General features: G+C 41.3%; 1 long non-coding RNA gene across 1 annotated transcript in view; it reads right to left on the reverse strand.

The window, feature by feature from the left end:
• The window catches only part of LOC108448357, an 18,973-nt gene extending 4,393 nt beyond the window's left edge, over nucleotides 1-14,580 (reverse strand). Inside the window, exons 1-2 of the long non-coding RNA XR_001864249.1 lie at nucleotides 14,083-14,580; nucleotides 11,415-11,420 (exon numbers count right to left, since the gene is read on the reverse strand). This is a non-coding gene — a long non-coding RNA (uncharacterized LOC108448357). The remainder of the gene's footprint in view (nucleotides 1-11,414; nucleotides 11,421-14,082) is intronic.
• Between the last annotated feature and the right edge of the window lie 2 nt (nucleotides 14,581-14,582).

A 14,582-nucleotide genomic window follows, 5' to 3' on the forward strand; every position in this document is an offset into this window, starting at 1 on the left:
GTGGATTTTCCAACCTTTGTTAATGATGGACAAGCCTGAAAACTTTTGATAATTTACTTCACAATGGGTAAATAGCCAAAGAAACCATATCTGAACCAGCCAGGATCATTTGGTCTGAGTAAGGAAGCTGAAAGACTCATGAGAATGGGACTTCTTGCAAGATTTCCTTGATTTCCTCTTTCCAGTAGGAAAAATGACACACAGAGGATATCCTATCTTTCTGTATTTCAGCACCTCAGCTTCTCCTCAGAGCTGGACTAAAAGCCGCAAAGTCATGTGAAAGTAGAGGCTGGGAATCATTTCCCTGACCTTTCTGGAAAGGTTAAATGTGACTGGAAGTTTATCTGCATAACCACGTAGTGATAGAGAAACAACATTTCTTTGACGCATTTTTCTGTTAAGTATATTAATTTCACTGGTGTTATTTATTCACTGAACATATTTTGTTAAGAGATGAATCAGATCCCCCTTTATCCCCTGTTTCTTAGAATATTTTTTGCTGGTAAAACTGGGGCTTTCTTAGCTGAGGAGAAAATTTAAATCCTCTTGGACTCACCCAGAGTGGTGAAAGAAGGATCTTAGGTTACAAGCTGAATGAGTAAATTGTCAACTCATAGAAACTAAGCTTAAATCCAAGTGAGCAAAGTGGAGTTTAGCTTTCAAATGTGAACTTTTAGAATTGCTGGAAACATCTCTTTGCTGCAAACCCTTGGATTTCCAAGAGAAAAATTAAATTAGTGCTAGACCTGACTAAAGGAACCACACTATTGTAGAGGTCTGAGCTAAAAGAATAGAGAACCTGATGTCAGTAAAAATGTGCACCTCCAGAAAATAAAGGCTTTAAACAGTGTGTGTTCAGAAAAGCAAAAAAAGAAGAAAAAGTAGGGAGGAAAAAACCCAAAGGAAAAGAAGGGCCATGATCCATGCTGATGCCTGCATTTCTGTTATTAGTAGTGGCCCTGTCCCAGCCAGGCACAAATCACATGCAGAAATCAAAACTAAACGTTGAGCAATCCTTTGGGGGGCTGGGGGTGGAAATCTCCACGTTTGGGTTTGCTCCAAGAGGAGCAGAATGGTGGGATGTGGATCCTCCCACACTCCAGTGCCTCCAGTAAAACCTGCTCACTGGGATTTTGCTGATGGTACCTGTCAATGTGGCCCAAAGCTCTTCGAAATGAGCAGCTTTCAGTGGCTTCCTTAATTTTGGGATTTTGCTCTCCTGAATATCTCAACCCATAAACATGGGTATCTCCCCCCATTCCTGCAAGGAGTCATCAGCAGTGCAATGGCTGCAAGGATTTATAAACTCTGCTTCAGGCAAATTGCTAAATGTCTGTTTTCAGCTAATTCTTTTCTTTCTTTCTTTCTTTCTTTCTTTCTAATGTGTGGAGCTGATGGAGGCTAAACTCTTGGATTGGTTTGGGATGTTTCCGTGCTAATGTGACATCTACTTTTTCCTAGGTCAAAATTAACTCCTAACATTTGTGGATGCTCCATTTTCCAGACTCCAATTAGGCTTATTAGTCCCAAACAACTCTGCCTCCTCCCAGAGATAATCAAGGCTCAGGCTGAGCCTCAGGTAGTAAATCCCAAAGGTTTCAGGCCCTGGAGTATTCCACCCCCTGATACCTTCTCTCATCCATCCAATGCTTGAGCACCTGGTGAGTTCATTGCCCATTTTATGAGCTATTGAGTGGGGTGAACATGTGACTTAACTGTAATTGAGTTTTAACTGCTGGAAAAATATCTTGTTTCTATTTGGGCACTGAGTTTATTGGTTTCTCAAATTTTTATCAGTTTTTTTTTGTAGCTCCGATGACTCAGAAATGGGAGAGGACACCATGAATTAGGAACCGTAAAAGGGAGGAAAAGTAAATTAGTGACGTTCTCTTCCTTCATAAATAAATATTTATGACTCCACCAATGGGTTCTCCTGCTTCAGCCCTGTGCAAACACTGTCTGCAGCAGAGGTAATGTTGATTTTAAGCAATGTGCTCTCAGATGCAGAGTCCTGTTCCTCAGTGCCTGGAGTTAGCACAGCTCAGTTCCTCACAGACTCTTTGATCCTTGGAATCCATGTCCAGGTGCTTTTTAGGCAACTGGGAAACCACTTTATGCATTCTCATTTCCATGGTGTCTCCTGAACATTTGTGGTATTGGTTTTTGCAATCTTATCTGCAAATTTATCTGAGCTATTCAATAAATCACCAAAAGTCGCTCAAATTCCTTGACTCCTGTTCCCAACACAGGTGTTTATTTGGGAGATCCCATAGCTTCAGGCTGTCCCTCCTCTTTCCCGATGTTTCAAACCCAAGTGAAATGAGGACTCTCCTGTTGGCACTCTGATTTTGGCTGGGAAGAGGGATGTTTTCCCTGCGAGCGCTGGAGTTTCCGAAGGCAGCCAGATGAGTTTGTTTATTCCCCCAGCATTTCAAAGCCTGCACTGTCCCGTGGCTCCTCAGCTTTAGGGCAGCTTTAGCACCTGACAAAAGCGTGGAGGAAAAGGCTCCTGAGCACGGGGTGTTTCAACCTCCTGCGGAGGAGTGACCAACCACCTCAGCCTCCCAATGCCAGACCACGCAGCGCTGAGATGCTGATATTTGTTCCTTCCTGGCAGCGCTCCGGAAGGGCCAATTTTGTGGGAGAAGGAAGCTGGCAGAGCTCTGTCTGTAAAGGCTTCAGAATAGTCTGATTTTTATCAGAAATGGCAAACAAAGGAGAGTAAGCCGAGAGTGATCCAAAAACTTCGTTTGTCTGCTGCCTCCCTCCACTCTCACCAACGTCATGGAGAGAATTTCCTTCAGATTTCTCCAGGAGACTCCCTATAGAAGAGCTTCTCTCTGTTGCTGTAAATCCTTATGTTTTGAAGGGAAAATGAGTGGTTTGGGTAAATTATTGACAAAGCAAAAGTGTGACTGCTCAGAGGTCGTTTCAGTGCATGACGCTACATTCTTCCTCGCAGAGCTGGTGAAAGTAAACAACATTATTATAGATTTTGGTCATGCCCTGGCATCAGGCAGTTTCTGTGCTTGCCATATGCTCACACTGAACTGGAGCAGCTCTGCATACGCAGGGAAATTGTTTCAAGAGCCAGTTCAGCCTCAGAACTCGCTGTCAAAATTACGACGTACACGATGCATTCTGCCGACCACAAAAGGGTTTCTGTTTGTCAAATGAAATAATGTGTAATTTGGGATATCATTTAGGAAAGATTTTTTTTTTTTTTAATTTCCTTTTTTAGAAAATTTTTTTCTGTTTTTTTGTTTTGTTTCATATCCCACCACAGGCCTGGAGACTGCAGCATGGGATTAGTGGACAGCGTCCCGCAGCTTCCCGCGATGACCGCGGCTCCACGTGAGATGGGAGACGGAGGAGGCAAAAGCCAAGTCTTTAAACTGGGATTGTAGAAGGCGACTTGCTGAGCCAAATAAAGAGAAGAGGGAAAACTGACACCCCACAAGACATGGACAATTGTTGCCACTGGCTGGGAGGCCTTAAATTACAACCCCGTTTTGTATATCCAAAAAGCTTACACTTTCTATTTATATATCCCACATCTTCTGTGCACCAAAAGTTGGATTTGGCAAATGCAGCTATTCCCTGCAGGCACATGGGTGGGGTTTGCTGCAGAGAAAATAAACTTGATTGTTGAAAACCTGTGTTTGCAATTACTTGGAGTTTCAATATTCTGAGGTCAAAATAGATCCTTTCAAATTCATAACGCTTTGAAACAGATTCATGTTCGTCCTGAAATGGTTATTGGATTAAAATGAAATATTGGGGTATTTTTGGTAAGCAAGTTACAGCAAAACCCTTCAATAGAAATTATGAAAATGTGGAAAGAAAGAAAGTATTGAAAGTTTTGGGGGGGTTAAAGAAGAACTTTTCTGTTAAAAATAATTAGTTCTAAAAATGACAACCACCTACACTAATCAGTTCAGCTACACTGAACTGGCCAAACCAGGTTTCCAATACATCTTTTGGGGGATTATTCTATGGCCTGAGAGATCTTTCCTTGGCAAAGGAGCAGGTATAAATGGTAAGAGACATTTTCTTCAGGGACTTTGGGGGACTGGATGAGGGTCTTAGTTTCATAAATACTGTCGCAGAAAACCCTGTGACTGTCTTTGGGCAATTTTGCAGTGTGTTAATGTGCCTTAATTTCCTTAAGAGTGAGGAACATGGACTGGCATTTAAAAATAAATTAAATGTCCCACCAGGACTGAGCCAAGGAGGTCTCCAAAGTCAGGAATAATCCTTATATTCTAAAGCAACCATTCAAGGGGACAAACTATTTTTAAACATTTATTTGCTATTTATATCTCAATGACATCTTCAGAGCATTTCAGCACAGCTTCCACCTTGGACGATCAGCTCGAGAAGACTTTTGAATGGAGAAAGAGTAAGAAATGGGGCCTTCAGGACCAGGAATAAAAAGCAAATTCAGAAAAAAAACCCTCTTAAGTAATTATTTAGGTCCTGGAGCTGTGGCAGTGCACTGCAAAAGCGCTTCAATAGGGCTGAGAGCCGGAGCCTTTCTCCTCCACCTCGGACTGGAGCTACATCTGGCATTTCCCCCTTGCAGGAAAACAGTGAGGGGCTTGTTCCAAGGAAGGTGCAAGGAGGGGAGCCAGAGCCCGCTCTGCATGCTCCTTGCCTTGAAATATTCCTTCACTGCATGCCCACTTGAAGGCCCCTTTATGCTGAGGAAACTTAGTGTAAATAGGAATCAGGCTCAAAGAGCCTGGAGAGCTGGAGCACAAGAGTTCAAACCTTTTCAGTTCCAATCCTTTCAGATCAGAGCAGCCCTGAACCTCCAGCCAGGTTTCACCCCATGGTACAAAGTGTGCTCGTTAGGGCTGGCTGATGAACTCTGCTAATTACCTCCTGCTTGGGGCTGCCATGTTCTGGATGACAAGAACACCAGGGGGATGCTTTTTGAGAAGAGGAGGGGGTGTCTCTTAGTTCTCCTCAATTTCTTGAGAAGAAAAAGCTTTTATTTTTATTTTTTTTAACCTTAAAGTGTTACTTGTAAATGGAGGCCAGAATTTAATTTCAGATAGTGTTACTCCACCTTGTGCAAGTGATTTCTCTTGACACTGCACTGACTGCCAGTGCACAAAAAGCCCTTTATGACTTATGCCAAAGAGCCTGAAGTATTTTTTGCCTCTCCAAAAATGACATTTCATTCCCCCCTCTTTTTTTTTTTTTTTTTTGTGACTTTCATTGTATTGAAAATTAAGTAGGGAAAGGCATTCAGCATCTGCTTATATCCCCAAACTGAAGCACCAGTGTGCCTAAAAAAGCTTGTATTTAAAGGCATTGCAGCTGCATCAGCTCATATTTCATCCAGCCACCAATTTCCTTTTCCCCCTGACAAACAGGCCTCAGAAAGAACCCAGGCCAGAAATTCTCCACGTTAGCGAAACATTTCCTCTTTCCCGTTCTCCCTTCCATTAACGTTATTACGCTGCTCCTGGGAAAAGATGACTTTTCCAATCCAGGCAGCATATTTCTCTCTTTTCTTTTCTTTCTGTCTGTTTTCTCCTTCTCCTGGCTAAGGGTAAGGGAAGAACAGGGGGAAAGGAATATTGGAGTGAAAGGAAATAGAGCAATTCTGCAGGAAGGACACCCTAAAATCTGCCTCTCTTTCTGCACATGGATGCAGAGGGGTAGTAATTCCTGGATTTTCCCTCCAAAAAGAAGGAGAAAGCCACAGTGTGGGTGACAACATTCAGATGCTCAAACACCACATTAGTGACAGCATCCACCAAGGTTCAGGTGCTCCCTCTGGAATCAAAAACTGCTTCAAGCCCATTTGACTGATCCAGAGGTTAAACTCATCCCAGACCTGGCAGTGAATACTTACAGCTTGTTATGAAGTCAAAATTTGCAGTTGTCAGGTTATTAGATTTCTTTTTTCTAGGTGTCCAGCAGCCTCCATGATCTGTGCAATCCCACTTCTGCATGTCCACCAAAGATGTCCATGTTCCCACCTTGCAGGACCAGCCCTTTAACTCCTGGGTCTTCACTGCCTGACTTATATCAGGACCAAAGTTCAGCCTCCACCAGACCAAAACCAGACCTGATACAAGAAAGAGGGATTATCCTGGCTATCAGGAGGGTTGCACTCGCATCAAATTGGATTTTACCATGAGCATGTTCACTTCAGCCTGCTTTTATTTTCCTTCTCCTCCCAGAACTGGAAGGCAGAGTCCCAGAGGACAGAAAACATTTCACTGAAATGAGTGGCAAAGGACAGCCAGGTCATAATTCCTGGCCTCAGAGCGAGCGTGGCGTGACGGAACCATGAACTTTCTGTTATGCCATAAAAAAGGTGAAAGAGCATCATCTGCTCACTGTAAACCCCCTCCAGCACTATTTTAAGTCATTTTACCTTATTCTAAGGTAACTCACTCAGGAAATCCATCCTTGAGGCGGTTCTTATAAGTTCTGGTAGAGAATTGTTTCTTCTTTCTCCTTGTGCCTGAAAGCCGTGAAATAATTTAGGTTTGTCACGTTCAGCTTTTTGAGAAGTGAACCCAAAAATCAGGCAGATTTTAAGAGAAAGTGGCTTACAAAGGGAGCAATTTTCTAGTAAAGAATGGGTTTGACAGAAAATTTCCTGCAGGTACTGGTTGTTTAATCTTGTCCTAGTGGCTGGATCAGGTATTTTCAATCAACCCGATTTTATGTAGTGTTTTAGCACTTCTTGGCAACAAGAACTAAACGTGGCTTCAGAAATGGGTCAAAAATCATAATTTACAAGAGCCCAGGAATGGTTCTTTCCTGGAGATCAGACTGAGCAAATGTCCTTTCTGTTGTCCTATTCCACTTGGGCTTCGTAATTTCTTTCTAAAAACCTTCTGCATAAATTGCCATTTGCAGTGAGAAAAGCAAGAGTCACGTCACGCCAGACCCCTGAACTTTTCCTCCAGGATTGTTGGAAAGGGGCAGTTTCTCTAACCACTCTTTGTTTCCCTTTCTTAATTTTTTTTTTTTTGTGTTCTTACTCACTTTTCAGCCTTTGCTTTTCCCTCTGAGCTGGGAGCTTTGTTCAGACAGACCTTCCCTTGTGAATGGTTTCAGTTTCAACAAATTGCCATTCTGTGACACCCCGCCAGAAAAGAGCCTTGGAAAATTCCCAACCACCTCCAATCTGTGCTCTGGAGCACATTTCATTCCCAAATCCTGGGCTAACCATGGACCAAACCGTCCATGGGCGTAGCTCCCTCCACTCCAGGGCATCCCCTCTGTGAGGGAGTTTGCCCCACGGAACAGGGAAGGAATTTGTATCCAAGGAGTGCAATCCTTCTGGAGGTGACGGCCTCGGTTTGAAGTTGGGGAGGGTGTTATTCAGCATTTCTGACAAGAACAGAATAATGATGCTGTGTCTGGTTTTGATTTTGAGCAAGTTGCAGTCCCACTTCAAAAAAAAAAAAAATCCTGTTTTTTAGGGCTTGAAATGATCAATTTTCTCTTTTGGAAGGTTAAGTGTGGGCAATCCTTTCTATTTTTTGGCTTTGCCATCAGCAAATAGAGAATCCTGTTATATTTAACAGTGTTCACGGAAGCAAGAACTTACCAACTTTTGAAAGAAATATAAAAGTATTGAAAATTCCACCTCTTCTTTCTAAAAAATTTAGTTTTCCAGGAGTGTCTAGCAATGATATCATGAAAAAGATAAGATGAATTTATGTTGTTTTTTTTTTTTTTATTAGATGTAAAAATAACTCCAACATGAAAAAGATAAGATAAATTTATGTTGGTTTTTTTTTTTTATTAGATGTAAAAATAACTCCAAAGCGCAGGAGACGCATAATGAGATGCAAATCATGACAAGGAAATGGACTCGTTTAGACAACCCAGGTTAATTCTTTGCCTGCATGCAAAGATTTGTTTTTTATTATGCACCTTTCCATGACTGATTCTCCTCAGATCCCCTGAACGTGATCCTTGACTTCATTTTTCTCTCTTTCAACTCACACTGCAACAACTCACACAATAATTTCGAACGATGTTTTGACTGCTTTTTTTTTTTTCCCCTCTTCCCCACCGTGGTTTCTCCCAGCTATAAGAATAATAAAAATAATAAAGCCAATATCCCAGTTCTGCCTGGAGAAGTTTTATTTCGGTTTTACTTCCGCCAATGTCAAAATACCACTCGGAGCAGCCTTCATTCCCTGTCACGTGCTCGGAGATTTTTCCTTCATGCCTTTCTGGTTAGAGATGTCTTGTTGGAGGATTTTATTTTGTGCATGTCAGAGAACAAGTATGTTTTTTATGACATTTATGAATGTGACCAGTCTGGGAACATGCTGTCTGTCTGGGCGGGTTGCAGCCAAACTTGAAGTCATTGTGACCAGAATTTCCAATTTTGGGGACGGCTGATCCATCAGCTGGGGTCAATAAATTGGCAGAGTCATCTTTTATAGTATGGGAAGGGGACTTGGAGGGATTGTCAGGGAGAGGTTTTAATTATCTGGGATATTAAGTAGGACAATTTCTTCCACCTTTCTCTGCCTTTCCTTTTGGCTATAAAATTTATATTAACTGCAGTATGAAATAAAAAAATAATTTTGATTCTGAATGCCTGTTACAGAAACCAGCTTTGTCCTGAAGTGCAAGAATCAAGCCTGTAGCATCAACATTTCAAAGGATTTCAGTTTTCTGCTGCCTGCCTTGTTTCAGCTGCTCCAGCCCTCTGAAATCCATGATTGAGAGTTGCTAACTCCCAACCATACCCTCCTGGCAAGCCGGCTTGAGGTTTTTTTAATATTTTATTTTAATTATTTTTAGTTTATAGCTCAGCAACTCGCTTGACCCAGGGGAGCACTTAAACTAAATTTGATAGATGTCAAGTCAGGAAAAAAGAAAGACAGCAGTGTTCTTTCTCTCTGCAATTACAAATGTTTGCTGGAGACTTTTCTGACAGGATTAAGCGGAGCAGAGACCTGGGGGGAGCAGAGAGGGATTGGAGCCCAGGGCTCAGCTCAGCCTGGCTGATGTTCTCCAGAACCTGGATGGGGAGCAGGACTAGGACACCTCCAGTAGCAGTTCCTGACTCCAAAAACATCGGGTTTGCCTTTTTTCCCCCTTTTTCCCCTCAATCCCGACGTGTCTTGCATCAACTGGAGGAGTTAAAAAGAGCGTCCTTGTTTTTCCAGCTGACTTTTGGAGCTGTGGAGAAGCCCCTTAGATGGGCTGAGAAACCCCCAAACAAAACAAAAACCAGAGCTTAAAGAGCTGCAAAGAAACAGGGAAATGCTCTGGGAAAAGATGAAAAATCCCGCTTTTTGACAGCTCCCCTGAAAACAAATATCAGAAACATAAAAAAAATCTTAAAAACCAAGAAAAAAGTGATTCTGCTGTTTTCCAACCCTTTTTTTTCCTTGCAAACTAAATTTTGGAAGATACTGTAAAATAGACCGATGCAATCGGTGACAAAGGGAGAAAAATTAAGCTCCTTAAATTTCTCTAGGAATTATTCAGATGGGAGAAATGTTGCTTTACTCCAGTATAATGTGCTGGCTGCATCAGGGAAAAGGAATGGGCTCTCCAGTTTTGTGTCATTACATCACTGGCTCAAATGTTGCCCAGGAATTTTATCCAAAACTCAGTGAAATCAGTGGGAGTTTCATTACTGGGAATTAATACTCAGGTACAAAAAACCAGCAAATAGAAATTAGGCAAAAATATTGAATTGTGATTTTGAAAGTGCTCAGAGTTTTCTCTCCAATGGAATAAGGGAAGAAATGATATGAAAGTCTGATCTTTCCATGTTTCTTTTCAATAATATTTTTTGGGTGATCCCTAGTCCCTACAGATTTACTGCTTATATTTATCACTGGAAAACAAGGCCAATTACAGGCTGGGAATGAATAACTTAAATACATCAAAACTAGGTTGTGTTTAAAGGTTGGAAACACTCCTTTTTGCTGCTTTTCTTTCTATAATGAAGAAATCAAAATGATTTCTATGGGACTGGATCATTTTTCCCACCGAACGAAAAGGCTGGCAAAGAAATGCTGCACAGATATGAAAGTGCTCCATGGTTCATGTGAAATCAGCTGATCCTGGTTCGATTTTGGCAACATTCTGAGCGAAATAATATCGCCAAAGTGTGCCCATGGCACTCAAAAATGCTCAGGGTAACATTTTTCGAAACACGAGTTACATTTTCCTGATGGAGTTGCCCTTTCCATTGTGGGAACCAAGGGTGGTACTGCACTTGCTTGTGATTTAAAGTGTTTCCACTGTCTGTTTTCCAGTCTTAATTAATTTGAAGGAAAACTCCTTAATGAATGGACAGGTATTCTTGTAACTTACTGAACAACATGTGCTTAGAGTGAAATCCAAGCTGATTTATTTCTGTGCCTGTGGAATGTGAGAGTATTCCCTCCATATTTTTCTTCCCAGCTTTCAGACAAATAAATGAACCCTCATGGATATATCTTTACAATATTTGATAACAACAAAAAACGGGAGGTTATCTGAGTTAACTCACAATCAGGCAGGCAAAGTGGTTTAGCAGATTATGAAACCCCAAATTGTTCCGTGCTAATAATTATATTTGCTCCTGTTCTTTAATTCTGGGTGGGCAAAGCTGCTTTTCCTCTGTCTGCTGGAAAAAAAAAGCAGGATGGCTCTCCCTCTGCTTTTTGGCTTAGCTGCACACATCTGGGTTTCGTATCAAAAGAAATAAATATCAGCCCTAATTAATCCTTTGAGGCTGCTGGGTACGAACTTCTGAGCAGCCCAGGCTTTAATTCCAGCCCCAGCCAGGCCCGGGGATGGGGTGGGCTGTGGAGGGCTGGCTGTTGATTTAATGCACGATATCATGTCCGAAAGGATCTGGAACAACACTGATTTACATCAGCTGAATATTTGGCTCATTTGAGACTCCCCTGGGAAGGAGAGGGGGGATACCTACACACATCCATTCCCCCTGCTCTGCTCAGATGTGGTGTGTAGCAAACTGCATTGCAAAATGCTTAGGAAACCCAGGGAATGTTCTATAAATGCAATTTGCTGAGGTTGTTTAATTGGGAAAATAATATTCTTTCAAGAAATGCAAACGACTTGATTTACTAGTCCTTTATAAAAAAGTTATTTATAATGATTTGAGCAGGAGATAAATCTCCTGTATTTCAGACAAAGGAGTATCAGGATGGCAACACTCTGATTAGTTTTACGTCTTTCCTAATTCAGCTAATTCAAAGATAGACCTCAGGGAGTTCTTTGAACAGCAATAAAACTTGTTGGGAATGGGCTCTGTTACATGTTTTACCATTCAAAACCTGTCTGTCTCTATTTTTACTCCCTCCTTTTTTTTAAAGGAAAAAACTCTAAAATGATTTTGATCCAAATATGAGAGCAAATTCAGAGCAAATGGAAGTAAAGGGAGTGTTAACACTGGCCTGGGTACAGCCAGGCTTTGTGCAAACCTCTCCCCCTTCCAATGCTCCTCAAGCCTAACCTGCAGTAAACGTTGTTATTCCAGCCCTGGATTTATCCAGCAAAAAGCTGCCAACTGCCCCAAATCGTGTGGCTGATTTCTGTAACGAGTGCTAATGAGACCACCACACTGATCTTCCCAGGTTTATTATTTTCCTTCCCAACCAGAGCCCAAACTGCAGCCCTCATCCCTAGAGGTTCAAACCTGGTGCTTTAATCCCCTGCAAAACTCCTGTCCACGCTGCCATCTGAAGCCATTCCCATGGATCCAGGCTGGTTTTGTTGTGCTAAGCAGGAGCATGTTTTCATGACTATCCATCTACTAAAAGATATTATTTTTCCAGAGGGGAATATTTCAAATATTTCCAAAGAAGATTTTTCTTTTCTGCTTTTCTTCCTTCTTTTTTTTTTTTTTTTTAATTGGGATTATTGAAAGTAAAAAAATGAAAGGAATAAAATCACACCAGAAAAAACTATAGTAAAATAAGAAAAGCAAGGAAAATTGAGAATTAGAATTATGGAATTGTTTAGATTGGGTAAGACCTCTAAGATCATTGAGTTCATCCATTATCCCAGCACTAACCCATGTCCCCAGGTGACACATCCACATGTCATCAATCCCTCCAGGAATGGTGACTCTACCACTGCCCTGGGCAGCCTTTTCCAATGCTTAATAAGCCTTTCAGTGAAGAAATTTTCCCTAATATCCAACCTAAACCTCCCTTGGCACAACTTGAGGCTGTGTCCATTGGTTACTTGGGAGAAGAAACCGAATTCCACCCCACTACAACCTCCTGTAAAGGTGAAGCTGATGCTGACACTGATGGCCCCGGATGAAGCCCAGATTTCAGTCAGAAACCTTTAATTCCATGCAATATTTTATGAAATTTCTTGCGTGTTCCTGAATTTCACACACATTTTTACAGAGATCTGTCATATGAAGGCCAAGCAAGAGAATCCTCTAACAAAGAAAATTAATATTCCAATAAACATCAGTGTCCAGTCTTGATTTCTGAAAGTATTTCACAAACACAAAGGGCCAGATTAATAAAATAAGATTTGCAAAATAGGGGCCAGATTAATTGCTGTAATGGCAGGAAATCAATGGCATAAAAATCAGATTCTCTTGCAGAAATCTTACAGAATTATTGTTTTCTTGGGCCATTTTTTATGGACAATCCAAGAACTGCCACCAGCTGTGATTTTCTTCAAATCCTTTGATAAAAGGAAGAAGTAAAGCCACAATTAAATAAATTACAATCCCTCTTATTGTTGGGCAAGCAAAGCCCTTGTGAAGGAAAAGGAACGGCTGCAGGAAGGTCATTGCCAGGAAGTATTTGAACACCATTATTCCTCCTCTATCAGTCCCTTCTGGGTGATAAGAGCGTCTTTAGACCCCTAAGTCAAGTTCCTCTTACCCTGATATCTCCAAGTGGTCACTGACATTCCTATTTTTCATGTCTGGCTGTAGGTTTGAGGTTCTCTCCCAGTTTTCCCTTGAGCTCTGGAGCCAGGACAACATGGTGGCATTGTCTGGTCTCTTCTCCATTAAAAATGAATCTTCCACCAACAAAAATAAAGGTGACTTTAAATATAAGTATGCAGCATCCACATTTGTATTCAAATGCTCATTCTATATTTACCAATGATCTATAAGTGTCTGGCTGGGCACATACAGAGAATACAAAGCCTCCTTCCTCCATGAATGGCATCATTAATTTGGATTTAATTTTATTCTCACCCAGAAATTCATAGATAGAAATGTGTGTTTGGGCTTTAGGGCAAAAGGTAACCAAGACTGAAACAATTAATTTGAGATTTTTCTTTTCATTTATTTGTCCAGCTATTTATGGGGTCATACAACCTAAGATAAAGGTGAATAATATGAGTCCTGCAGTGGTTCATTCCACCTCCTCTTTGTCATTTTGCTGAGTTAAATGGAAACCTAAATAACCTAAGGAATAACTTTATTTGGATTTTTTCCAGCTGTGCATTACAGAAATATTTGAATCCGTTATTGCTCCTAAACATGTATTTGCCTAAAGAGAGAGGTGAAATGACCCCACAGGGGGAGAACTGGGACACTGGAAGTTACCAGGAAGGGAATTCAGCTCAAAAATAGACTTGTAAATGAATTATCAGCACACAGCCCAAATACTGCTGCTTGTGGAACCACCACCTAAATCCTTGTTTCGTGAAGTCACCCATCTTCCAAATTCATTTTGATCCTCTGTTTTCACTTTGTCTTTACCTTTCAAAAACAAAATTTTGAGCACTTCCATGTAATAAAAGAACAATAAAACTTTGTTTAAAGTAGGGAAAATCTATGTCTAGTGCAGTGAAATATCAGAGACTGCATTTCTCAAAGCTATTTAAATAGCTCAGAAAACCCCACCTGACTGGGAACTTTGATATAAAACAAATCTTGTTTGTTAAAATAGGCTTTTAATGCCAAATTAAAGATGCCTGACTCAGAATTGTACACAAATAAAATTGTACACAAATAAACAGCTGGCTCCTTACTTGGAACAAAGGTTTTTTTTATCATACAGATATTATTTCTGGTATTGCTACTTAAGATGTGAATGAATTTGTCTTGCTGATTTGGAGTAATGAGGGCAGCACCAGAAATATTTGCTGGGATGTCATTTTGGGCAGGGGGGTAAAAGCTGGGATGCAGGGACAGGTTGAGTGCTGCACACCCTTGGAACCAACCTCGGAGCACTGCGAGTGCTCGGCTCTGCCAGCAGACATGACCACGAGTCCGATTTCCTCCCCTTTGTTCAGCCAGCAAATATGCAGCTGAGGTGGGACTGGCTGTGATCTAATTCTGCTGGGAGAGACTCGCAAATCTCCTGCCAAAAGAAGCAACGGGAGGCGTTGGTATCACCGAGAGCTGCTCAGTCCTCTGACAGTCGTGCAAACATCAGCTCCTTGAGTGAAGACCAAAGCAGGTGGATGTTGCCCCCAAAGTTTTAACAACTCTCAGGCACAAATCTGGAGCTCAAAGACACCTTTAAACCATTTGCTTGAAGTTAAACAAATGCTTAAATAGTTTTCTGCATTTAAAATCCTAGAGTGGTTTGGGTTGGAAGGGACCTAAAAGATCATCTTGTCCCGCCTCC

The sequence above is a fragment of the Corvus brachyrhynchos genome, unplaced genomic scaffold (genome assembly GCF_000691975.1).
Source record: "Corvus brachyrhynchos isolate BGI_N302 unplaced genomic scaffold, ASM69197v1 scaffold26, whole genome shotgun sequence".
Lineage (NCBI taxonomy): Eukaryota > Metazoa > Chordata > Aves > Passeriformes > Corvidae > Corvus > Corvus brachyrhynchos.